The 26,825-nt window shown below is 40.0% G+C and overlaps 1 protein-coding gene across 3 annotated transcripts in view; it reads right to left on the bottom strand.

Moving 5' to 3' along the window:
* UST (uronyl 2-sulfotransferase) overlaps positions 1–26,825 on the bottom strand; it is a 317,796-nt gene that overhangs the window by 153,565 nt on the left and 137,406 nt on the right. The gene's annotated exons all lie outside the window — the stretch shown is intronic.

The raw sequence follows: 26,825 nt of genomic DNA, 5'->3' as shown, positions 1-26,825 counted from the left end.
ATCCTCTGCTGTCCCCTTCTCCTCCTGCCTTCAATCTTTCCGAGCATCAGGGTCTTTTCCAATGAATCAGTTCTTTGCATCAGGTGGCCAAAGTATTGACCTTCAACTCCAGCATCAGTCCTTCCAATGAGTATTCAGGACTGATTTCCATGGTGCCAGGGTTCAAATCCCAGCCTACCTCTTACCAGCAATGTGACATTAGGCAAATTACTTAACCTTTTTGGGTCTCACTTCCTCCATTTGTAAAATGGGTTGATGATAGAACCAATTTCATTGGCTATGAGGTTTAAACATAAACTATCCCAAACAGTGAGCAAACGGTAAGCACCCAAAACACCTTAGCTATTAAGCTTTCCATTTCAAAAGTTCCTAACAAAACAAAACAGCTGAATAGGCCATTTATTTGAAAATATAAGTGCATAAACTTTCTGGGTGAGGTTTCCCTGATGGCTCAGCGGTAAAGCATCTGCCTGTGATGGAGGAGACACGGGTTCAATCCCTGGGTTGAGAAGATCCCCTGGAGGAGGAAATGGCAACCTACTCCAGTATTCTTGCCTGGGAAATCCCATGAGCAGAGGAACCCAGGAGGCTACAGTCCAAAGGGTCACAAAGAGTTGGATAGGACTGAACACAAAATCACAGGATGTCATGGAGCATTCTGGGCACATCCTTGTTTACTATTTTATCTTTTCATTATAGTTCATTATAAGATATTGAATATGGTTCCTTGTGTTATAAAGTGGACCTTATTGTTTACTTTTTATATAGTAATTTGTATTTGCTAATCTCAACTCCTAATTTATCCTTCCCCTGCCTTCCTTTTTGGTAACCATAAGTTTATTTTCTATGTCTCTGAGTTGGTTTTGTGAATAAATTCATTTGTATCATATTTTATTTATTTATTGGTCATGCTGTTTGGCTTGAGGGATCTTAGTTCTTTTACCAGGGATCAAACCCAGGCCCTAGGAGTGAAAGCTTCAAGTCCTAACCTTTGGACTGCAGGAAATTCTTTCTGTATCATATTTTAGACTCCACATATAAGTGAAATCGTATGACAGTTGTGTTTCTCTGTCTGGCTTACTTCACTTACAATGATAATCTTTAGGTCCATCCATGTTGCTGCAAATGGCATTATTTTTTTCCTTTTTTAAAAAATAGCTGAGTAGTATTCCATTGTATAGCCTTCCCTGGTGGCTCAGATGGTAAAGAAACTGCCCACGGCGTAGGAGACCCGAGTTCGATCCCTCAGTTGGGAAGATCCCCTGGAGGAGGGCATGGCTTCCTACTCCAGTATTTGTGCCTGGAGAATTCCATGGACAGAGAAGCCTGGCGGGCTACAGTCCATGGAATCACAAAGACATGATTGAGCGACTGAGACTTTCACTTTCATTCCACTGTATGTATGTACCACAACTTCTTGGTCCACTCATCCGTCCTAAGTCAATGGACATGAGGTTGCCCCCATACCTTAGCTATTGTAAACAGTGCTGCTATGAACATCGAGATGTGTATATCATTTCAAATTAGAGTTTTCTCCAGGGTGGGAGAAAAGAGAACAAGCCCAGGAGTGGGACTGTTATTGCATGGTAACTCCATTCTTAGTTTTTTAAAGAACCTCTCTACCATTCTCCATAGTGGCTGCACCAGTTTACATTCCCACAAACAGTGTAAGACGGTTGGTTCCCTTTTCTCCACACCTTCTCCACCATTTATTGTTTACAGACTTTTTCATGATGGCCATTCTGACTGGGGTGAGGTGATACCATACTGTAGTTTCGTTTTGCATCTCTTTAATAATTAGCAATGTTGAACATCTTTTCATGTGACTATTGGCCATCTGTATGTGTTCTTTGGAGAAATGTCTATTTAGCTACTCTGACTATTTTCAATGGGTTGCTAGACTTTTTAATATTGAGTTGCATGTGCTGTCTGTATATTTTGGAAATTAAGCCCTTGTCAGCCATATAGTTTACAAATATTTCCTCCCCGTCCACAGATCATCTTTTTGTTTTGTTAGTGATTTCCTTTGCTGTGCAAAAGCTTCTAAGTTTGATTAGATCCCATTTGTTTACTTTTGCTTTTATTTCTATAAGAGGCACATTTTTAAAGGCACATCCTGTTTAGAGAAGTGACCGTCTGTCAGGTACGGTTCCTGGAGAAGCTAGTTGTGCTGCACTGCATCAGTGGGCATCTCCATGTAACACCTACATCCCCACAACTGGCTCAAGTACCCATTCCCTCCACACCTACCCTCTTGTACTCATTCCAGGAAACCATCCTTCACTTCACCCTTCAAATTGGAAGTATCTTTCCTTTCCTCGGACAAATTTTACTTCAGTTCCCACTTCAGCCAGGCTTTCATTTAATGGGCATTTATTATGGGTAGCCACCTGAAATCTTTTGAACACCTAATCAATATTATGACAGATTTCCACAGTATAAACAATTTTTTTGCTTCCTTTGAAGTTATGGGTGACTATTTAGAAATATCCACAATACCTTGGTTAGGACTCTGGGACAGCTTTTTAAAGTAGATTGACTTAGCTGGGAGTTAGACTTTTTTCCAACTCCCTCACCTCCATCTCTGCTACCAGCCTAAGAGACACATACGATGTCTGAGCTTCAGTGGTCGTTTTGGACTATGAGGCCATCTTAAGTATAGAAACCATGAACAAAAATATGACTCTATGATGACTATGATGTGATGTCAGTCTAGTACTGTCTATCTTTAGACTTATTTTATAAATAAGAAAAATCAACTTCTATTTTGAATAAGCCACTTTTATTTTGTCTTCTTTATTATATGTAGCCAAACTTAATCTCATATACTTTATAATATGCATATTATACATATAATTATATATTTAGTCCTATATACTAAATTTCACTTATCAAAGATGCCATCTCAGCTTTGATCCAGATTTCTGAACTCTTATATGAAAGATAAAACCATGTTTCACAATATTGCAGAAAGAGAAAACCAGTGAGTGTATCTCCTAATGAGATGCAACAAGAAGCATTCAGCATCACCTATGATATATTCTTACTAAAACACTGTGGAATCTGAGTAAGCCTCTGCATCTAATCACCAATTTACAGGAACTACAGAAAGCAGAGTAATATGTTTTACAATACCACAGGAATGCAGTCATCAAAATCTGTAATGTAGGAAACTCTGGCCAGACAAATGGCTCAGTTTCTTCAAAATAAATTTCAAAGTGTGCTTGGGAGTGTGGTGGGGGAGAAGAAAAAGAATGTACACATTAAAAGAGATTTGAGACATATCAACAAATACAATATATGTAGAAACATCCTTGGAAACTGACTTGAACAAACCCAACTGAAAACATTTTGAGGCTATCAGGGAAACACAAATTCCATATGGATTTCTGATGATCTTAAAGTATTACTGTTAATTTTTAAAGCTGAAATAATAGTATTGCAATTATGTTTTTAGTGCTCTTATATACATATTTGTAGGAATAGATACTGATACGTTCATAGATGAAAGGACATGATATGTGAGATCTGATACAAAACAGTTCAAGGATGAGGTACAGGATTTGAGCATATATATGAAATAAAATGGGGCTTCCCAGGTGGTGCTGGTGGTAAAGAACCTATCTGTCAATGCATGAGATGTAAGAGGTACAGATTTGATCTCTGGGTCAGAAAGATCCTCTGGAGAAGGCAATGGCTATCCATTCCATATTCTTGCCTGGAGAATCCCATGGACAGAGGAGCCTGGCAGGTTATAGTCCATTAGGTTGCAGAGCTGGACATGACTAGACCACGTGTCTTAGTCAGTTTGGACTGCATAACAAAAATACCATATGCGGGGTGGCTTAAACAACAGATATTTATTTCTCATAGTTATGGAGGCTGAGAAGTCCAAGACCAAGGCAAGAACCCAGTCAGACTGGGTTCCTTGTGAGAACTCTCTTCCTACTTTGCAGATGGCTGCCTCCTTCCCATAACCTCACACAGCAGAGAGAGATGTCCTTTCTCTCATATCTCTTCTTTATAAGGCACTAATCTCATTCCTGAGTATTCCACCCTGATTACCTAATTACCTCCTAAAGGCCCCACCTCCAAATGCCACCACACCGGGGATTAGAGTTTCATGTATGAATTTTGAGGGGAAACAAACATTCAGTCCACAGCTCCTGTGTGTTGGTAATTGGTGTAGCTGGGATATGAGGACCGAAACAGCTTTCTTTCAATATGGCAGATTCTTCTCCATAGAAACAAGAATTAATAGAATCAGAAGCTTATTTGAACTGGTATAAGAAAGTCAAAGCATTGGAACAAGGATTTCGTGTTAAGAAATCACAATCCCAGGAGAAGAATCAACTACTCACTGCTCATGGTTTTCCTCTGAAAATCCTTCTTATCAAGGTCCAAAACTTTAGGGCCATTCATCACTGAAAATGAAATTATCTTTTGATGAATTAACATAATTACATCAAATCTTTTCTAGCTGGCTTCTTGGGTCACCTCAGTCCTCACAGAAGTTTTTTGATCCCTATAAAATTGCACAGATGCAGAAATGCTTGCTCATGTAAACACTGGGTTTTATGTATTATAGTTCTGATAGGGAGTCTTGCAGGTGGAGAGAGTCTAGAATAAAGGCATTCTTCAAGCAACCCTTCCAACAGTTGGGTCAGAACCTCAGAGCAAATTCAAGGTGGACATTTGCAGAGGTGCTGATCTGGCCAGAGTGGAGCATTGACAGATGATCCTTGCTTAAACTCTTGGTTTCTAGCTGGACAATTTCTTTAATGATGGCAAGCTGAGGGATCCGTAAAAAACACTGGCATTGCAAATCCCTACTGGCTCCACCACTTCAATATGAAATTTCTGCACAAAGCTATTTGAAACACCTAAGTTAAGACTTTGCTGTGTAAAGTGAGAACAAGGCACCAGTAACAGTAACATAACCCGGGAACTTTTCAGAAAACGTAGTCTCAGGTCCCACTCCAGATCTTCTGCATTTTAACAAGATTCCCCTAGATTCAAACACATTTTATCATTTGATAACCGATCTTTCGGAAAACCACCTAGATGCTCCCATCTGCTCTGTCGTAATGTGCAATGAACAGCTCACTGTGAAATGATCACCTCGTTGGCATTCTGCAGCAGAATTAAATTCTTATTCTCCAAAGAGATTTTCTTTTCTAAGTGCCGTCCCCTGTGCTTATCAGAGGGTGATTCATGGAAAGATAAAAATAAAACACAGACTCCAGGGATAATCTACGACACCTGATAACTCTTTATCTTCATTTCTTGCCAAACAAACTATGAACAGGTTCTGGCCGGCCAAAGAGGAATGTTTCCAATTGCTCATTTCTCCCTGTGGATAAATGATGGCAGCCATTACAAGCACAGGCAAGGGAGATAAGAGCTGCTTCTCCTTGATCCTGCTTTCTCTTAAATTATACACCACAGGGTTGAGTTACTGATGAACGACAGCAAGGCCTGAAATTCACTGAAGTACAGAATTTAATAAAACGGCTCAGAACCGATGCAGTGATATCAGCCTGCTCTCTCTCTGTCCTTTTCTTCTGTTATGATTACATGTTGTTATATGTCATCTGATAAGCAATCTTGAGACAAAAAGAAACAACTCATGAACTGAAATTTTCACTGACATATTTTCCAGTGAATTAAATGAAATCAAGAAACGCACACAAGTTGCTACAAAAAAGACGCATAGATGGGGCATTTGAATCTAGTTTTAAATTATCATCTTTTTGCTGCTAAAAATTTTTTGAGGCTGTTGACCCCTATCTTCTTAACTGCCCCCCACCCAAAGCACAGAATCAATAAAGCAACTAACACAAGAACAAAAAACAACACACTTTTTCCTTAAAAAGGAAAGGAGACAATATAGAAAAAGAAGTCAATTTTAGTGTCAGACCTGATTATTTTTCCTGAGAATTTCTTTTTATTTTATGTTTCTCTTTTGAACTCCTAAGGTTTCAGTTGTGACTTACTAAGAAAGCTATTTGCTCTGAAAGCCAAATTTTTTCAACCTTAAGTGATCTAGAGAAGAGTGAGTCAGAGTTCTAAAAGGCAAAGACTGAAGGTAGAAGACATCAAGTTTATCAACAAAATCAAAGACTGGGGAAAGAACACAGCAAGAGCTAGTTACTTCCCAAAAGGCAATAAAGCTTTAGTTGGCCACTGAGATAAGGATAAAGAGGGTTAGGACTAGTTCTTAGAAGCTGTCTGGGTCCCTAGGAAAAGGTCCGGGCCCTGACCAAGTGTTTTGGGGAGAGTCAGTTGATAGAAACCACAGATCATTTGCGGGAATCCCAGAGGACAAGGGGCTGGCCTCACAGATGTGTCTTTGGAGGCTTTAGGCTGTAACAAGAGGCCTCGCTCCTGACCAAAGCTTGAGATTTAAGCGGGGTAATGACTAAGGGAGCTACCCAGATACATGGTCCTGAGGGCAGGTCACTATGAGAAGTCTTCTGGAGTTTTTCTGAAGCTATGAAACAGGGCCAGAGGGACCTGGGGTCAGGACAAGGAGGATGTAGCATGCATGGGCTTGTTGCTCAGAGGCCCTGGTGAGCCAGGGTCATCTGACTCAGATGGAGAAGCAACAAAGACGACTTGGGATGATCCCAAAGAGAGAACAGCATCAGGGCAAGATGCTACTGCCCTGAGGGCACACAAAACCTCAGGGAACCTGACTGGCCACAAGGAGAAGGGAGGAAAGGAAAGGGAAGAGGAAATGTTACGTTTGTGCACACCCAGCCTCGTGCCTTTTACAAGTATGTATAGTATACAGATATACATACCTACATTTATTAGAAAGCTGAACTAACTCTGATGATGGAGGGAGTGGGAGAAAGGGGCCCATCTAAGAGTTCTGAGTTAATTTCATTAACTTTCTTCAAGGTTATGAGCCTGTGGTTGTGGCTTAAATAGATGGGCTAGAAAGCAATGGCACCCCACTCCAGTACTCTTGCCTGGAAAATCCCATGGGCAGAGGAGCCTGGTAGGCTGCAGTCCATGGGGTCGCTAAGAGTCGGACGCAACTGAGCGACTTCACTTTCACTTTCCACTTTCATGCACTGGAGAAGAAAATGGCAATCCACTCCAGTGCTCTTGCTTGGAGAATCCCAGGGACGGGGGAGCCTTGTGGGCTGCCGTCTATAGGGTCGCACAGAGTCGGACACGACTGAAGCAACTTAGCAGCAGCAGCAGTAAGACTGAAGAGGCTTTCCTAATGGCTCAATGATAAAGAACTTGCCTGCCAAAGCAGGAGATGTGGGTTCAGTCCCTGGGCTGGGAAGATCCCCTGGAATGTATGGCAACCCACTCCAGTATTCTTGCCTGGAAAATCCCATGGACAGAAGAGTCTGGCATGTGAGGTCATGGGGTCACAAAAGAGTCAGACATGACTTAACGACTAAGCAACAACAAAGTTAGACTGAGGAGGGAAATGGATTTTCCTTCACACCTGGAGCAGAGTTCTGGAAGAAAGAGAAGGGGACTAGGGAAGAAGGAGAGTCCAAAAAGCATTCAGGATTACCTTAGAAGATTTAATCCCATGGACAGAGGAGTCCGGCAGGCTCAGTCCACCGGGGTTGCAAAGAGTGAGACACGACTGAGTGACTGAGCATGCGCGCACACTTGTCCTCAATTGCCTAAGATACTGAAAGAATCTTTTGGATTGGCCAAAACGTTCGTTCACGTTTTTTCACCATATCTTAGAGAAAAACCCAAATAAACTTTTTTGGCAAAACAATATTTTGATTATGAAACTTATCTGCGTTTTTCCAACAAAATCAAATTAGCTCTAGTCTCCATTTATAGAAAACAAACTTCTAAATCATTAAATAAGTAGAAGATAACATCCCTCCCCCTAAATAAAGCAGAACAGCTGCCTGTTGCTTTTCCCTGCTAAGGTTTGTTAGTTCTTTCTATATTTGCATAATTAAGACAATAATTCTTAAAATGGGATGCACTATTGATTCTGTGAAAATGGAACTTGCCTATTTGGACATCCAGACCCAACACATCTGCCATCATGTTTGATGGGGGGAAAGTACTTGAGGAATTTCTGTCTAGTGAAAGATTTATCTTCTTGCCAGGTACTTCGACCATAGCAAAGTAATTACTTTAGAAGGCAGGAGTAGAGGCTGGCAATTTCCTAAGTGAGAACAGAGGTGGACTGCCAGCACACGTCCCCTGTCCCCTCTGCTAACGTGCATCCCAAGGGCGGCAATGCTAAACAACACTGCATGAATGATGCAGGTTCTGAGAGCATCTCAGTACCTAGGTACCTACCTACAGGCTCCACTACGAAGACAAAAACAAAACAACGAAAGCTGCTTGCCCAAAGCTCCTTTAGACACCTGGAATGAAATACTAGTAGAATCTTCTTAGAGTGAGATGGAGTTTTTCGATCTTTTTATATATACATATATGGAAGAATACTAAATCAGACATTTAAAAACCGACCGTCTATTTTTAGTGCCATTAGCACAATTATCAGGAAACCATGTCGTTCTCTGTGCTTTACAGGGTGATTTCTGAGAAGCAGGAAGAGCATTTTAATCTATGCTGTTGGAGGATTGTTTGGAACACTGTCACTGAGACTATTGAAGGCCAAAAGGACAGGGCCTTTTCGTTTACATATATTAGCATTCATTATAATCAGAGCTTCTTAAATATGGAAAACTTGAATTACTTTTCATGACATTTGAGTTTCTGACAAGATAAATTGAGAACAAGTTTCACTAAAATATATTTACTCTCAAAAAGAACATTATAAGATAAATATAATTTTCAATAAAATAATATTAGAAACACTATATTTACATAACATTTAAAGAACGTATGACAAAAAGATAATTCTGCTTTTAAAATAGTGAAATAGAGAATATGTCAAAAAATGTATGAATAAACAGCCTTAGAATCCTTAACTTTGAAGGAATCGTGGCTTTGAGCCATAACTCAGGTATTCAGTGATCATACTACCAGAACATCAATTGTAAATAATTAGATTAAGAGTAAGCTATTGAAAATAGTTTTGCTAAGGTTAGTGAATGAAATTCATGTGAACTAATGAAATAATCTAAGTTCTTAGACTGTATAAAGGGATGATTCAGCGTTTCCATCAGTAGCCTTTTTGTGATGCTGTAAAACATTTTTATTTTCAAATATTATATTACAAATTATTACAAAATTATTTGGTAATTAAAATAAGAGAAAATTCATCTTTCATTTGTATTTTTAATTAAATGTGGCTGAAAATCTATTGTCTGTATAACTCATTCAAATTACTATTCAAAGTCAATAGAAATTTGACATTTATAATTAAAATATAAAACTATAAATCTGTGAATACACACTCAAAATATTAAAAGATAAGTAAAACAATCAAATTCAATAAGCAAAATAGTAGCTTTTATTATTTTGGATAACAATAGTTGACTTTCACACATACCACGATAAAAAATACACCCTCGAAAGTCCAGGATATTGAAATGAAATTATTCTTCTCTGGGACATTTCACTAGAGTACTAATTGGATATCAGTACATACCAATAATTAAATAGCTCTTTACCTTTCTAATTGGATAAAATCATAATCTATAAAAGTATCCTACTATGTCATTGATTAAAAATACATTATGTAAATCTATTAAAAATGCTCAGTAACAAAAAGCACTTTTGATAGGGAAAAAAAAAAACCTGGCTAAAACAAATTGATCTAGCTTGAACCAAATGCCACAAAACATATATAATCAAGTTCATTTAAAACATTTATCCTGAAAGGTTTCAACAGGTATTACAAATGGACAGTTGTTAAAATAATATTTATAAATATTTAGCAATTCAGATCAGGACCTGGTAAAACACAATTCATCAATTAGTGGCATTAGGGAATATAACTTGGATAATGCAATTTGTACTAGGACTGTGCTAAGCATTTTATATGGTTTCTTTCAATCAATCCTTTTAACAACTCTATCAAATAGAGACTTCTGTCTCTATTATACAAATGAGAAAACTGAGAATAACAGACATTCAGAAATCTGACCCAAATGACACAGTAAGAGGCAGAGTCTAAATTTGTAGGCAAGCTTACTAAGCTCTAGAAGTTGATCTCTCATTCACTGTGTTACAATAGCAATCATGCTAGCAACATCACTCCTCAGTGATTATCTGTTATCTCAACAAATTTTGAAAGTTTAGAAACATCTACTGGATAATCCAGGGCTCCCCAGGTGGCGCTAGTGGTAAAACCCGCCCTGCCAATGCAGGAGATGTAAGAGATGCAGGTTCAATCCCAAGGTCAGAGAGATCCTCTGAGGAGGGCATGGAACCCCATTCCAGTATTCTTGCCTGGAGAATCACATGGACAGAGAAGGCTGGAAGGCTATAGTCCATACGGACACAAAGAGTCTGATATGACTCAAGCAACTTAGCACGCATGCACCGGATAATCCCTATAACTTGTCTAAGTAGACAGACGACAAACCCAGATCAGTTTTTTTTTTTTTTCCTCTTCTGATATTTTTACCCAGGATGCAGTTAAATTTTAGCACAGAATCGAATTCTAAATACAGGAACCTGAAATCCTCATACAACTACAGTCTGCCTATTTCCCTTAATGCCCAGACATATATTTCCAACAGGATATTCTTTTTGCCCAAGGCAAGGGGAACATCTGGTTTTGAAGAAGAGAGAAAAAAATGGGAAAGGCATGAGAATAAAATTGGAGAAAGAAATGAGTCCGTACAAGAAGGGTCCCCCTTTCCAGCCCACCTCTGATTATGAGTGCCCTATGGCACCATACGAAGCCAGCACTGCATCGTGCAATCATGCTGGATTCAGCTTACATCACTGGCAGGCCCGCTGCATACCTCTGAAACGGTCAGATGAAAGGATTCCTCTAGGTATGCATAATCAGTACATATCCTTTAAGCCAAAAAGGATGTATAAAACATGTTCCGTGCCCTTAAGGAATTACTATATAGTTGGGGAGATAAAAACATATACACACAGGCGACAGTTACAGTGCATAATAATGGTTATCATGGTATATGCTCTCCACTGTAATAGGAGAGTATTATAAGACCATAATTAACATTGTGGTGGTTTATAGTTTTGTACACTCTGATCTCTAACAGGAGCTCAAGGCTACCTTCATGGAGGAGGAGGAATCCTTAAGGTCATGCACTGCTCAAGGACAAAATTAGGCCATGGTGGCAAGGAATAAAGCTCTCAAGGTACTGTATAAAGGTTTTTAAAGCCATTTTCCACTTGGCTGTCTATCTTGGCCTCTTCCTGTTGTTGGCCTGCTTCACGTTGCTTTTTTCCTCCAACGTTCCATATAGCTAATGCAATAAGTAAATGGTTCCCAATTTCCCTTACTGAGGGAAAAAAGGCCAAGAGGGAGCCTGTCTATGGCTTCAGGGAAAGGCTACGGGGAAGAGTCCAGCTGGTTCTGCTCTGACCCCTGGTCTCGAGAAAATGGCTATCATTCCCTTTCTATGTCTTCTCACCATCAGATAAGGGACAAGCTAAAAGGTCACCTTCAGGTGGTAAAAGCTCAAGGTCAAGATGAGCGTGTGAACCCGGAAGAGAGCTGCAGGCTGTCACTCATTCTGCCCTTCTCTAGGCTTTAGGTTTCAGGAGCAAAACAAAACCCTGTACCTCCACAGAGTCAAGCCAGCTCACCAGAGCAGCAGGCCACAGTGGGGTTCACTTGTTGAGGGAGGTCCTCTCAGGAGTCTGGGAAAAGAGGTTGGCAGTTCCCTGAGGACCTACAGCTTTGAGAAACAGGCCATCCCCATCTCTACCGATCAGTGACACAGCCAGCACCTTACAGCTTCCAAAGCACTTTCACAAGCAATATTTCCTTTCACAAAAATGTGAATGTGAAGAATACAGGGAAATCATTACTTCCATCTTATAAGTGAGAAAAACAAAACTCGGAAAGAATAGTTGGCTTTTGTCAGTTCTAAGAACTAGTAGGAACTGGAGCCTGGGTTTCTATTGGGATCTTCAAGCTCCTTGTTCTAAAGTGGTCACACAATAGAGTCTCCAGGTAGGGCAGCCACTACCCAGGTAGGGCAGGTAGGTGCAGGATTTAAGTAGAGCCCCACAATATGGGTAGTCTAAACAGCAGCAATCCAGAGAATGATTTAAAGACAGCAAAAGAGACACTGATGTATAGAATAGTCTTTTGGACTCTGTGGGAGAGGGAGAGGGAGAGGGAGAGGGAGAGGGTGGGATGATTTGGGAGAATGGCATTGAAACATGTATAATATCATATATGAAATGAATCACCAGTCCAGGTTCGATGCACGATACTGGATGCTTGGGGCTGGTACACTGGGACAACCAGAGGGATGGTATGGGGAGGGAGGAGGGAGGAGGGTTCAGGATGGGGAACACATGTATACCTGTGGCGGATTCATTTTGATATATGGCAAAACCAATACAACATTGTAAAGTTAAAAAATAAAATAAAATAAATTAATTAAAAAAAAGATAAGCATCAATAATGACTCAACTATCAATGAGAGTCAATAATTACTAAATGATGCTCTGATTGGGGGAAGAAGAATGTTCCTTTTCTATTATACATAAAATAAGACTGCTCTTCGTGGATTCAAGAACACAACTCTGAAACATTAGGCTATCCCTTTAAGCAACCTTGTTTTTGTCCTAATCCATTATGGATTTGTCATCCATGAATTATATAAACTTTTATGAGGACTGATTTATAGTTTTGGCCTGCACTATCAATTGGGCAAATGAAATCCAGGGGTTCATTATCCTCCACAAAAAGCAGAATTTTCCTTCAGTTTTTATACTTTTATTTAAGATTTGCAGGACACTGTGTCTATTTATTTCAGATCAGAGATGTGTTTGAGGCCTTGATGAACAGTTTTGTGTTTACCTCAAACATATATTCCTTCTGGCTTTAAAGATTTTGATCATTTTCCTGTGCTGATATCTTTGCAGAAATCCGTTTAGTCTTTTCTTCCATCTTCCAAGATCATTCTAGTTGTTACTCTCTGGATGTTCTCCAGCTCAATTATGCCTCTTTTGCTCTTTGTTGACTAAAACTGCATATAATCTTCCAGGTATAGATAAATCATAGCTTGCTCATGGCACAGCTACGATCTCTGCTGGAGGACTGCCAACATTTTGATAGCCTCTTCGGAATGCAGTACTATACTGGGTGGCAGCTGACAAGGACACTGGGCCTAGTAGATATTCCTGTGGTTTAGCAATAGCCCTCAACCCTCATCCTCCCAAAAGATTAGAGTTACCTGCAAACTCAGAGATTTTTCTTGGCATTTCTTCTTCCAGGTTACCAGTAAAGATAAGACATCAAATATCGATAAAAAGTGCCTGTTTATACATGCAAATCTGTTTCTCTCTCCCCTCAGTTAAAGTAAAAGTGAATTAATTCAGTTCAACACATGTTTCTAAGTGCAAAATACCAAGTCACTAAGGGAACATGATTCTCATAAATAACCAGGAAATTAAAGATATTTCATTAACATGATAAAGAATATCTATCTTCAATGAAATGTCAACTAAAATTATACTTACTAATAAAACATTTGTAGCATTATCATTAAAGTTTCAAGTAATACAAAAGATGTTTTTATAACCACTATTCATTGATTTGACAAATATTGAGTGCTACTATGTGCCAGGAATTTGCCGACAAAGGTCCGTCTAGTCAAAGCTATGGTTTTTCCAGTAGTCATGTACAGATGTGAGAATTAAACCATAAAGAAGGCTGAGCATGGAAGAACTGAATCTTTCAAACTGCGGAGCTGGAGAAGACTCTTGAGAGTCACTTGGACTGCAAGGAGATCAAACCAGTAAATCCTAAAGGAAATCAATCCTGAGTATTCATTGGAAGGACTGTTGCTGAAGCTGAAGCCCTAATAATTTGGCCACCTAATGCAAAGAGCTAACTCACTGGAAAAGACCCTGATGCTGGGAAAGATTGAGGGCAGGAGGAGGAGGGGAAGACAGAAGATGAGATGGTTGGATGGCATCAGTGACTTGCTGGACACAAGTTTGAGGAGATAGTGAAGGACAGGGAAGCCTGGTGTGCTGCAGTCCATGGGTCACAAAGAGTTGGACATGACTGAGCGACTGAACAACAACAACAAAATATGCCAGGTACGTGTTATAAATGTGGATGACATGGTGATAACTGATACCCAGTGCCCCACCATTGACTTTATATTATTTAATATTATTCTGGATAATGTTATAAAACCTGAAACAGAATTAGAAAGGAAGAGATACAATGAATATTGTTCCTCTGTTAGGTGAATCTCTATTAAGAAAAAGAATGGAAAAAGTATTAAAATAAAAAGCTCAGATATGTGAGTATATATAATGCACAAAGTCAATAATTTTTCAGTATTCCACAGTTAATGTAAAATACAGTGAAAAAATATTTCATTCAAAATAACAACCAAAAAAAAGGTAAAATATCTTGGAATAATTTTTTGTAAGAAATGCAAAAGCTTTTTATGAAACTGAGGAATGTTATAACTAAGAACATTCAGAGAAGAATAAACAGCACCAACAAGTTCTTGCCCATTAAAAATATGAGAACAATGAGGAGGAAACAATAGAAAAGTTGGAAGTCCCAGTTGAGAAACTCTTCCGGATCATAGAGCAAAAATACAAAGAAAATAAAAATAAAAAGAACAAAGATAAGAAATATAACCAATTAGTCCTGGAGGTTCAACATCCAAATGAGAGGAGATCCAGAAAGACAAAAAGATAGAATGCAGAGGAAAAATCATCAGTGAAAAAAAGTCAAGCAAAGATCCCAGAACGGAATCAGTTTCCTGATCACAATGTCCACTGAGTACTGACAATAGTACCTGAAAAGTGACACATTCTAGGCACAAAATCACAAAATTTTAGAATACTAGGAATAAGAAGCTTCTATACGGACAGATGAGATTTCCATATGAAAGGTGAAGAGTAAGTCTTCTCAACAGAAACACCAGAAGCTAGAATAAGGTGGGAAAGGACCATTAACATTCAGAGGGGAAACGATTTTGATGCTCCCAGTCCCCTTGCAGCTGAGCAGTTCTGGCCAACTGACTACTCACAGAAGTAACATGGGTCATCTCCAGGATGAAGGCATGAGAAGTCTCACATATTCCCAGCTCCTCTCTCCAATGCCAGAGTGACATGAAGGTCCAACCTGAGATAGTATGAGCTGGTTGGATGGCCATAAGATGGAATGAGCTCCTGAAATGAGCTTCCCTGAGAACCAGTGGACCCACTGGTCTCACTAAGGGTCTTAATATAAGCAAGATATAAACTTAGGTACCAACTGGATTTTGCATCACCCTAGCCCATCCTGGTTAATACAGATTCCCCATCAGGAATTTCATTCCATCAAACAATTAATCAAGGATAGAATAAAGACCATTTTCAGAAACGCAATATTTCAGAAAATTTCCATCCCATGCACCTTTTCTCAGTAGGCAGAGGAAAGGGAAAGATACACGTGGAAAGCAGAATAATGTCCCCCGCCTCCACTAAGGATGTCCACGTCCCAACCTCCAGAATCTGTGAATATGGTTTGTTATATCACACACATACAAAAAGAGAACTTTTGACGGGAAGATTATCCTGGGTTAATCAAGTGGACCCAGTTTAATCACGAGGGTCCCCGTGAGCTGAAGAGGAAGTGGGGAGAGAGAGATCTCCGAGACCAGAAGATGCTATAATACTGGGTTTGAAGATGGAGAAAGGAGCCATGAGCCAAAAAAATGCAGGTAGTCTCTAGAAGCTGGAGAAGGCAAGGAAATGGATTCTCTTCCAGAAGAGCCGTGCCAGCTCCTTGGTTTTAGTTCAGTGAGACTCATTTCAGACTTCCAGAAGTATAAGGTGATACAAGCCACTAAGATTGTAGTTAAGTTGTCGTAGCAGGAAGGGGAAACTAACACAGCATAGGATGCAGGAAATGGGAGCGAACAGAAGAGAGTGAAGGGACTCCCAAGGCATATCCAAGTAGGAGGCTGAACATAACCAGCCCAGTGCGAACAGGTGAGTAGGCCCAGGAGAGACTTCTGCAACTCGACAGGGACAAAAGTCTAACATGTCTGGAGACACTGAGAGGATATTTATACAACTGGAGAAGAGTTTGAGGATAAATGGGGGATCATAGGAAAGCATGAAAATGAGTGTACAAAACAAGACAATTAGTTGTTATAAAGAAAACACAAAGATGAACAGTAATGGAAACCTTATCGTAATGTCTTAGTGGCCGTTTTATTATTTCCTAGTGTCAGTAATAAAAGCAATGGGTACTGATTTAGCCCAAATAAAATACACCCTGTTCAGAGGACAGGAGATGAGAAGGATTTTGTGTGGTAGTGGCAGGTGGGCTCTGGTGAAAGAGCTAAATCCTCCTGTTCACAGGAGGATGTCAGTGGACAATGCCTAAAGCCAGGGAAAAGCAAGAAGTAACATAAGCAAATTATTCAGAAGTATGAAAACTAGCACTAAAGACTCAAAGGAGTTTAAAGTACTTGTTCTCAAGAGCAGAAAATAATGGGGAAGGGTGTAGTCAGGGTTCACTTTTTCACAATAAGCTAACGAGGTATTTGGTGCTTCAAACTCTGCATTATGTATGTACATAAAGTCACAAGGACTGGCAAACTATTGGCAACAGAAGGTACATGAGACTTTAATATTCTTAACATAATATAAAGACTGGACAGAACTGTGAAAAACTCTTCGTTACGGTTTGCCTCTGCGTGGTGGCACTATGGGTCATTATGTTTTCCTGCTACTCTATAATCTTCTGTACTTCCCAAATCACAACAAAATAGGAGCACGTATGATTTTTAAAACAACAACAACAAAAAAAAACTGATCAGATGGTCAAGGAGGAAATAAAACAAACAAGCAGAAAGAATTAGATAACTATATTGGGAACTGTTAAGATGATTAAGTTATTATAACTTTGAAAACCCCGAGGCCAGTTGTTAACCCTGCCAAAGAATAGTGGCATGGGTTTTCCTAATTTACTAAAGCAATTTCTAGATTAAATATGCTTTCCAACAACAATGAAGTTTTAAAATTTCATGCTTCATGTAAAGCCCTTCATTTTTTTAAAGGCAGCCCAAACCCAACAGCATGTTAAGTGTATGATCATAACTGGTGCTGCTTTGGATAAAGTTTGGAGAACGTCTTCTCAGTGATAACTAGCCCTTGGGCCTTGGAGAGTGGGGTGGGGCAGATGCTAAAAGAACAGTTACATAAATCACATATTTTTAAACCCATGGTTTTACAAAAAAAATTTTTAACTAAAAAAAAAGTGGAAGATGTATTTAATAGTGCTAAACATTTGTTGAAGAAGAAATGGATTCATTATGTTCTTCTTGGGAAAGACAGAATACATTACATGCTCATAAAATTGATACATTTAGAAGTACTGTCTCTGAACTTGTATAAAGATCTCTGCGGAAGGTTGAAATCCCAAGAGGCCACTAGCTGTGCCAAAACTTCCACGTTGATGGTTGAGAGCTGGGATGAGTCCAAAGGAAGAGCGAAGCCAGAATACAGGTGACTTCAGGATAAGATTATGTAAGGCTGATTTTTTTAACCTTCTAAGCTATTGATTACTCATCTCAAACCAAATACCAAAGCATAAAGTTCTTTATAGCACACACTGAGCTCAGACACCCAGACTTATTCAAAAATATTCAAGTCATTAATTTTCCTATCGTTTGCAGTGATCAACGAAATGAGAGGGTGGAAGGGACACCTTCAAGGTCATGCTCATCAGAGTGAAACTGATTCCTAACTCTCTGCCTCATTCTGTCCTGCCAGTTCTCTCTTTCTCTAAACCTAATATATTTATCATGAATCATTAAACACAAACCTATTACCCAGTGCAATTGGTTCTTCCATAAAATGAAAAGCAGCTTTGCTTTCGTCGTTTTTTAAAAGGACATTGGGTAAAGTCAGGTGTGAACACAGAGAACGATATGGGCTTTAGGAAAAGTTAAATGGCCAGGGGATGGTGGAAGGCCTTGCTTGGAGTGCTGAACTAGCCCAGGGAATAAAAGAAGGGATAACAACAGGACCTGAAATTTTTTCAGGTTAGGAGATGGCATCTGGTATGCCAGCTGACATTTAATTAACTGCTTTCAAAAATCCAAAGAAAACAAGGTTGGGGGTTGGGAGCGAGGCTTACTCTACCTTACAGCAAAGTGAGCTACCAGAATTTTGAAAGGCTGTATAAAGGAAAGACCGAGAGTATTAAGGACCCAGTACTGGCAGCTTCCCTGTGTCTGGCATCATGCTGAGTGCTTTCCATTTGTCACATTTAAGCCTCACGGTTCAAAGAGGTGGATATATTACAACTATTTTCTTTTGAAGTAGAAAACGGAAGTTTAAAGAGGTAAAGTACTTCTCGTAGGGTAACTAGTTACACAGCCAGAATTTGAACCAAGGTCTGATGGCAAAATCCATGTTCCTCCTCCTAGTCACCAAGAGTGAATATGAAAGTCAGATGAGGATTGGCAAGTCGAAACTGTAATGTGTTTTGAACATACGGGGTGGGTACATTGGGTATATTGGGCATGGGTGTATTATTTGTCTCTCTAATTTTTTGTGTTTGTTTGGAATATTTCATCATGTAAGAATGACTCTCTAGATACTTCATTGTTCTTGCCTTAGATAATAATAAAAAGATATACGCTTGTGGGAGAATGCCAACTTTTTTTTTCCCTAATGGAAATCCAGATAATGTGGGTCTTTGAGCACATCTGACTCTACAGCAGGATGAAATGGGGGCCCTCTTCTCAAGAGCCATAGCTTCAGGAACCGTGGACACGGAAGCAGGCATACGAGGCGGGCCCAGCACACAGCTGTTTTGTGCCAGAAGGGTGTGTGCTTCTTGCAGACTTCACAGACAGAGGAAAACAAGGTGGATGGCCATGCCTACATCCTAAAAAAACAGTTTTGAGGGTTTAGAGGAAAGAAACAAGAAATTGCTTTTCCTCTTGAATCTTAGCTCTACTCTTTCCAGTAAAAATTGATTGTGACCAAACGTACGTGAATATCAAGTTTAGCAATCCTGCCTCGGGGAAAAGGGGCGTTTTGGATGCAGAAACCCTCTCTAAGTTGATGGATGCTTGGCCAAGACACCTGCAAGTAACTGTACTCTCAGTATCTTCCAGAAGTCACTCACCTGCTATGATTACTAAATATGTGGGCTTTCCTTCATAGGCTCCAAGCAAGGAATGGAAAACATGGTTTCTTCACTAGAGAACATTAGAACACCTTCTTTCAGAAAATATATCTCTAATTTTAAAGGAGATATTGAAAGGGAAAAACCAAACCAAAACAAATATGCACTCCATCTTCCTAACTGGATTGTTGCTGATGTCCTTTTCAGAGAAAAATATAAAATGTATAAAAAGTATAAAATGATTTTTGAGTATTAAAAAGCACAATTTGAACAATAGATACAAATTTCAAATGAAATAAATTATGAAGAATATTGGGGACAATAAAATAGCAAAAGACAGAAGAATTATAAAGAAAAAGAAATTACCAAGAAAAGTGAAGCCGGATAGTTAGGGAAAAAGTGAATGTTGAAAAGCACTGGAAAGTGCACTTAAATTATCCTAATGATAGATTTCTAAGGATAGTTTCAATGCTTATTAACTTAAACCAAGTAATGCCTAACAGGGTATATAACACAACGCTATCCTGGTAATTGAAGGTATAAAACTCAGTCCATTTGAATATTTTCTAGGACTTCCATAACAGAATATCACAAATTAGGTAGCTTAATGCAAAAGAAGTTTATTCTCTCACAGTTCAGGAGGCCAGAAGTTGGAAATCAAGGTGTCAGTAGGGCTAACTTCTTTTTGAGGGCTCAGAGGGGAATGTGTTCCATGTCTCTCTCCTGGATTCTGGTGGTTGTCAGCAATCCTTGGTGTTACTTGACTCCAATCTTTGCCTCCATCATCACATGGCCTTCTTCCTGTTGGTCTCTGTCTCTATGTCCAAATTTCCTTCTTCTCACAAGGACATCAGGCATATGGGATCTGTTGCTGTTCATTCGCTCAGTTGTGTCCAACTCTTTGCAACCCCATGGACCGCAGCTCACCAGGCTTCCTATCCTTCACTATCTCCTGGAGTTTGCTCAAACTCATGTCCATTGAGTCAATGATGTCATCCCCAACCATCTCATCTTCTGTCGCCCCCTTCTCCTCATGCCCTCAATTTTTCCCAGCATCAGGGTCTTTTCCAATGAGTTGGCTCTTCGCATCAGGTGGCCAAAGGACTGGAGTTTCAGCTTCAGCATCAGTCCCTCCAGTGAATATTCAGGGTTGATTTCCTTTAGGATTGACTGAATTGATCTCCTTGCTGTTCGAGTCTTCTCCAGCACCACAGTTCAAAAGCACCAGTTCTTTTGACTCTCAGCTTTCTTTATGGTCCAACTTTCATATCCATACATGACTACTGGAAAAACCATAACTTTGGCTATATGGGCCTTTGTCAGCAAAGTGATGTCTCAGCTTTTAAATACACTGTCTAGGTTTGTCATAGCTTTTAGGGCCCAGTATGACCTCATCTTAATGTTATGACATCTGCAAAGAGACTATTTCCAAAGAAGACTGAATTCCCAGATTCCTGTGGTTTGGACTACACCATGTCTTTTGAGGGACACAGGTCAATTCAGAACTGACTCTGTCATTCTTCACTCTTTTCCTCCTAGATAACTTTTTTCTACAATACAATTATGTCAGTGTGGTCTCCATCTCCTTAGTTGTCATTTTTTCACTCCTTCCTGTTAAAGCCAAGCTCCTCAAAGCAGTTTATAACTCAATTTTCCACACACCACTCCTCAAATCCCAGTAGCGAGCCCCACTCCCCCTCACCCTGTCTGTACCAGACTCTTTGACTTGGTTTGTTCTTCTTATTCCATTTTCAGGGCTCCCACTTGGAGGGAAGGTCAGGCAGAACCTCCTGGATTCATCCTTATCATACCACCTAGCCACCTACTTAATGTATTAGATTGGATCTGTGCGCTAGCCTGTCTTTCCCACTAGAGTCTAAACTCCTTGAGGGCAGGGACTGTACCTTCTGCAGCCCTATGGCCTCAGCACCTAGCAGAGTTCAACACAAATCTGGTGCACAGTACACGCCTGAATGAATGAATGGTTGTCTGCACAGGATCATTTAGACTAACGAATACATCCACCACAGAACCATGTGCTCTCATAGTCTTCAGTTCCTTGAAATCTTAAGACACAACTAGATTATATTAGTGAAGTCGCTCAGTCATGTCTGACTCTTTGTGACCCCATGGACTGTGGTCTGCCAGGCTCCTCCATCCATGAGATTTTCCAGGCAAGAATACTGGGTGGGTTGCCATTTCCTTCTCCAGGAGATCTTCCCGACCCAGGGATTGAACCCGGGTCTCCTGCACTGTAGGCAGACACTTTACCATCTGAGCCACCAGGGAAGTCCTTATAATATGGCAGGGGATTATCTTCAGTTTTTATCATGTCTCCCTGAGTCCCAGCTCAAAGTAGTCACTCATTAATTAATTGATACTAAAGAGAAATCCTGATGCTGGGAAAGACTGAAGGCAGGAGGTGAAGGGGACAACAGAAGACGAGACGGTTGGATGGCATCACTGACTCAACGGACATGAGTCTGCACAAACTCCAGAAGATAGTGAAGGACAGGGAAGCCTGGCGTGCTGCAGCCCATGAGGTCACAAAGAGTCAGACATGACTGCACAACTGAACACCAACAATAAAGGGGAAATTAGGGCTTCCCGGGTGGCATTAGTGGAAAAGAATCCACCTGCCAATGCAGGAGATGCAAGACATGTGGGTTTGATCCCTGGGTTGGGAAGATCCCCCAGAGTAGGAAGTGGCAACCCACTCCAGTATTCTTGCCTGAAAGATTCTATGGACAGAGGAGCCTGGTGAGGTACAGTCCATAGGGTCAGAAACAGTTGGACATGACTGAGTGACTGAGCACACAACGAGAAATTAGCTTCTAGGGGGGTGGGTAAGAACTAACCTTCATTGAGCAATTGTTCATTGCCAGATATGGCACCCCACTCCAGTACTCTTGCCTGGAAAATCCCATGGACAGAGGAGCCTGGAAGGCTGCAGTCCATGGGGTCGCTGAGGGTCGGACACAACTGACGCGACTTAGTAGTAGTAGTAGCAGACACGGCTAAGTGCATATAAATGTCACCTCAATTAATACTACCACTTCTCATTTATTTGGAGATTTTACAGCATAACAAATTGTAAACCCTTTTCTAATGAAGCCATTTAAAAATAGAATCTCAAATACTAAATTAGCTAGCATATTACTTTACATATAAAAATAACATATATGCATTATATGTCAGAATACGTTTGTATACAAATGCAGATGTCAGTAATCTATCTTAAGTCTCAATAAACATTAGGATTCCCTGGAATCAGTTTTAGTGTTTTAGGTTTTGGGATTTTTTGTTTTTTGAGCAGTTCTAACTACTTGTATGGATTAATATTTCTTGATTTTAATTCTTTCTTAGAGGTGTTCCAAAGAAAATATACTTTTTCTTAAAAAAATAAAGAGAATAAAACTCACCCTACCTTGCAATTATCATATAATAGGTCCATATAATGTAATTATAATTAGATAATAATAATATATAGTATGTAATATAATGTAATTACCATATAATAGGATCTGCTAGCCTCTTTTAAAAATTTAAGATCCATTATGGAGTCTCAAATGATTTCTCTGCCTGTATCTTGAAACATTTTGCTAGTTCATCATCCTAAAACAATTACCAACCAATTATGCATCAATTATTCCCAAGTATGCTTTAAAAAGACTAAAGTAATAGAAAAAAATGGAAGATGATGGAATAGCTTAGAACTACACGCTGTCCAGCGATGATTGAAATGTTTTATTCTGTGTTGTTCACTACAGGAGTACTAGCCGCACATGGCTACAAAGAATGTGATATGTGACCAAGGCAACTGAAGACATGAATGTTTATTGTTTGAATTTTAATTAATTTAAATAGCTATATGAACCTAAGGGCTCCTGTACTGAACACTGCAGGCGTAGAACGATTCATTAAAGAAAATAGCTTGTCACTACTGCCTCACTCTTCATATTTTATTGTGCTGCCTAAAGTGTTGCATCATCTTTATGAAAGGTTTAGCAGAAGACTGGAAACACCATCTTTGTGGTTTGTTTTTAATATTCATTGAATAGAGCGGAGAATTCGGAATGTTTCATTCTCGCCTCTGATGACAAAGAGAAGGAAATCGATGGTTGGAGAGGTTTCCCAGGCATTAAAAAAAATCAGAAAAGAATGCTCAGAGTCAGAGCTCAGCACTCAAGACCCTGAAGATGCTGATGAAATTCAATTGATCATGAAAGTGAAACCTCAGACCATGAGTCTTCAGATGATGATATCCTACATTAATTCTTTCAAGCTAAAATGTCTATGAGGGACCAACATATTTCTAAGGACAAAAAGAAAATATGGTATTCCCATGCATTTGGTCATCAAGGGTAAGGACTTCATCAAACAATACTTGGGCTTTCCTGGTGGCTCGGACGGTAAAGAATCTGCCTGCAATGCAGGAGGCCCAGGTTCGACCCCTGGGTCAGGAAGATCCCCTAGAGAAAGGAATGGCAACCCACTCTACTATTCTTGCCTGGAGAATTTCATGGACAGAAGAGCCTGGTGGGCTACAGCCCATGGGGTTGCAAAGAGTCAGACATGACTGAGCAATTAACGCACACAAACGATATTTTGCAATAAGAACCTGGACCATCCTGAGGGGAGTTTAGGGGAGAATGGATACAAGTGTAGGTATGGCTGAGTCCCTTTGCTACTCACCTGACATTACTACAACATCGTTAATCAACTATACCCCAATACAAAATAAAAGGCTTAAAAAAAACCTAGACCATCCCATTTTGCTAAATGAACATGGGACAGTCTTTTTTCACCTTTTATAATGTCTGTATATCAAAATTTACTCTATACACAGTATGTAAATAAGCAAATGCTGATGGCGGGTATGTATACAATGGTGATTGGAAGGGAAAAGAAGAAAAATATTCACTGGATTGATATTTTTAAAAGTTCCATTGGACCCAATAGTAAATGGTGATGACTATTTTTCTGGTGTACTGAGAGTTAAAGCTTGTTTATCGTATTAGTTAAAACGCCAGAGAACTTATATATAATAAAAGGGTAAACCTCCAGAAATAAGGTCAAAAAAATTACTGTCTTTATATTAAATTAGTCATCTTGGAATGGTTAGAAGTGAACCCTGGAGCTACAGACACAGTCCTGGGCTGGAGTCACAAGTCCAAGACTTGGTGCATCCCTCCGGCAAGTTTTTCAGCCTCCCTAAGATCCAGTTCCCTCATCTGCAAAATAAGGATTAAATAACTACTTCTTCTCCAGAGCTTTTTAAAGATTTTTTTTCTAATGTGGACTGTTTAAGTCTTTTCTTGAATTTGTTACAATATTGGTTCCGTTTTATGCTTTGGTTTTGTGGCCACAAGGCATGTGGAATCTTAGCTCCCAATCAGGGATTGAACCCACAACCCCTGCATTGGAAGGTGAAGTCTTAACCACTGAACCTCCAGGGAAGTCCCCTCTCTAGATTTCTTTCTAATGTGTAATATTTTATTTACGATTGATTCTTGGTTGTGCTGAGTCTCTTTGCTGTAAGGTTTTTTCTAGTTGTGGCAAGTGGGCGCTACTCTCTAGGTGCAGTGTGAGGGCTCCTCATTGCCGTGGCTTCTCCTGTTGCAGAGCATGGCTCTAGGACACACAGGCTATGGTAGCTGCGGCACGTGGGCTCAGGAGTTGTGGTTCCAGGCTCGAGAGCACAGGCTCAGTAGTTGCGGCACACAGGCTTAGCTGCTCCGCAGCATGTGGGATCTTCCCAACCCAGGGATCAAACCTGCGTCTCTTGCATTGGCAGGTGGATTCTTTACCATGGAGCCACCAGGGAAGCCTGTAAGTTTTACAGAGACTAAACTTCCATGCAAAGTGCTTAGCCGAGTGCTTGGCACGTAAGAAATGATAGACATCAGTGATGGATAGAGATTTTATTTTTCTTGAGTTGCTTAGATCAGCTCTTCTTATCTATCCGACTTGGGAACCCAACATATGTGAAATAATATCTGTGTCCTTTTTGCTACCTCCAGAATTTATCATTGCCAATGCCAGCAGCTCACAACACCTTTGGCGGGGTTGGTGGGGTGGAGGTGGTGGCCCCAGCCCCACCCAGTTTTTAGACTGAGCAAGCATCACTTCAATGAACTCAAATTTATACAAAAAATAAGGAAATGAGTTAAAAAACCTCCTAAAAATCTCACCATCCGGACTAAACATCTTATTCTCCCAGGTTTCTCTCTGTGTACACACGACGTATGCAAACAAGTTTAAGATGTGGGATCACACTGCACTGTTGTGTCACACCTGATTTTGTACTCAGAAGTATCTTTCTAGTTCATTCAACAGAAACCTCCCTGTTCAGTCTCAGTAGGGCTCTAACCTTCAACCACTAAATTCTGTGTACACACAAAGCGGTCGTAAAAAGCAGTCGACAAAAGAAAACATTAACATCTGCCTTTGAATAATGACTTAGATCAAAAACTGGGAGGTTAAAGTGGATTTGAAAAACAAGTAAAAGTCAGAGGCATTTGGTTCTTTTCTATGAAAAAACTGGAGAGAATGAAGCCCTGGGCCCTGGATGAGCCATGTGGCACACACCCCAATTCCTAAATGGTAATTACTTGTGGAATGCGAAACTTGTGGAACTGAACTTGCAATAAAATGAGAACTCGCCTGTAAACCTCAGTCCATTTTCAGGGTTTCAAAATCCTACTTTATCTAGATCACACCTCTTTTAGTCTTGGCATCAAAAAGTTATTTCTGAGTGCTAAACAAATATGAAAACTGTGCATCTGGACTCAGTTGTGCTTCCTACTGCCAGACTGGGGGTTCACTCTGGAGGCCACACGTGTGTGAGTCCTTATTCCCTGATACCACCATGTCCCTGAATATACCAGTGGTCTGCAGACTTAAATAACCAAGGCCTCACCTCGGGGGACACTCAAAGGACCCTTATCTGAAACTCTGACCGCATCACTTCTGGGGTTCATTTCCACTCTGCCAGAGGTAATAAGCACGGATGAAAAGATGTTAATGTACCAATATTATTTTTACTCATTTTTATTATTTTGGCTACTGCTTAGAAAGTGAAGAGGGTTTTTGCTACTCCACTCCTAGATAATGAAAATACAGTTATAGTGAAAGAATCTGTATTATATAATCTCTGCTGTATTACCTATAATCTCTGCTGGCTGAAAGAAATCATACTCCCAATTTTAAAACTTGAGTGGAGTTTATAAAACTGGATTTATTCTGAAAGTGACCTAAAATGATCTGATATGACTTGTGCATCATGGTTAAGTCTTAGTTGGGAGTGGCAGAAGAGAGAGGGGTGAAGATTAGTAGGAAGTGGAGAATGCAGAGCCAGGGAAAGCCCTTTGGGATCAAGGGGCGAGAGCCCAGCAAATACAGAATCCAGGCACCACCAGACTAGCAAAGAAGTAGGTAAGATGGCCAACTTGGCAAGAGCAAGGCCCCTAGACAGGCTAAAGGAATAGTTCCAGGTGAGTCACCAAGGACTGAGCTCCAGAAGGTAAGTTTATGGAAAGTGGGCCTATGTCTTCTGACCAAGTAAAATCCTGTTTATCAGACCTGGAAC

This window comes from Bos javanicus, chromosome 9 (genome assembly GCF_032452875.1).
Source record: "Bos javanicus breed banteng chromosome 9, ARS-OSU_banteng_1.0, whole genome shotgun sequence".
Classification (NCBI taxonomy): Eukaryota; Metazoa; Chordata; class Mammalia; order Artiodactyla; family Bovidae; genus Bos; species Bos javanicus.
Note: the sequence above shows the minus strand (reverse complement) of the source record. Positions and strands in the feature narration are given on the sequence as shown.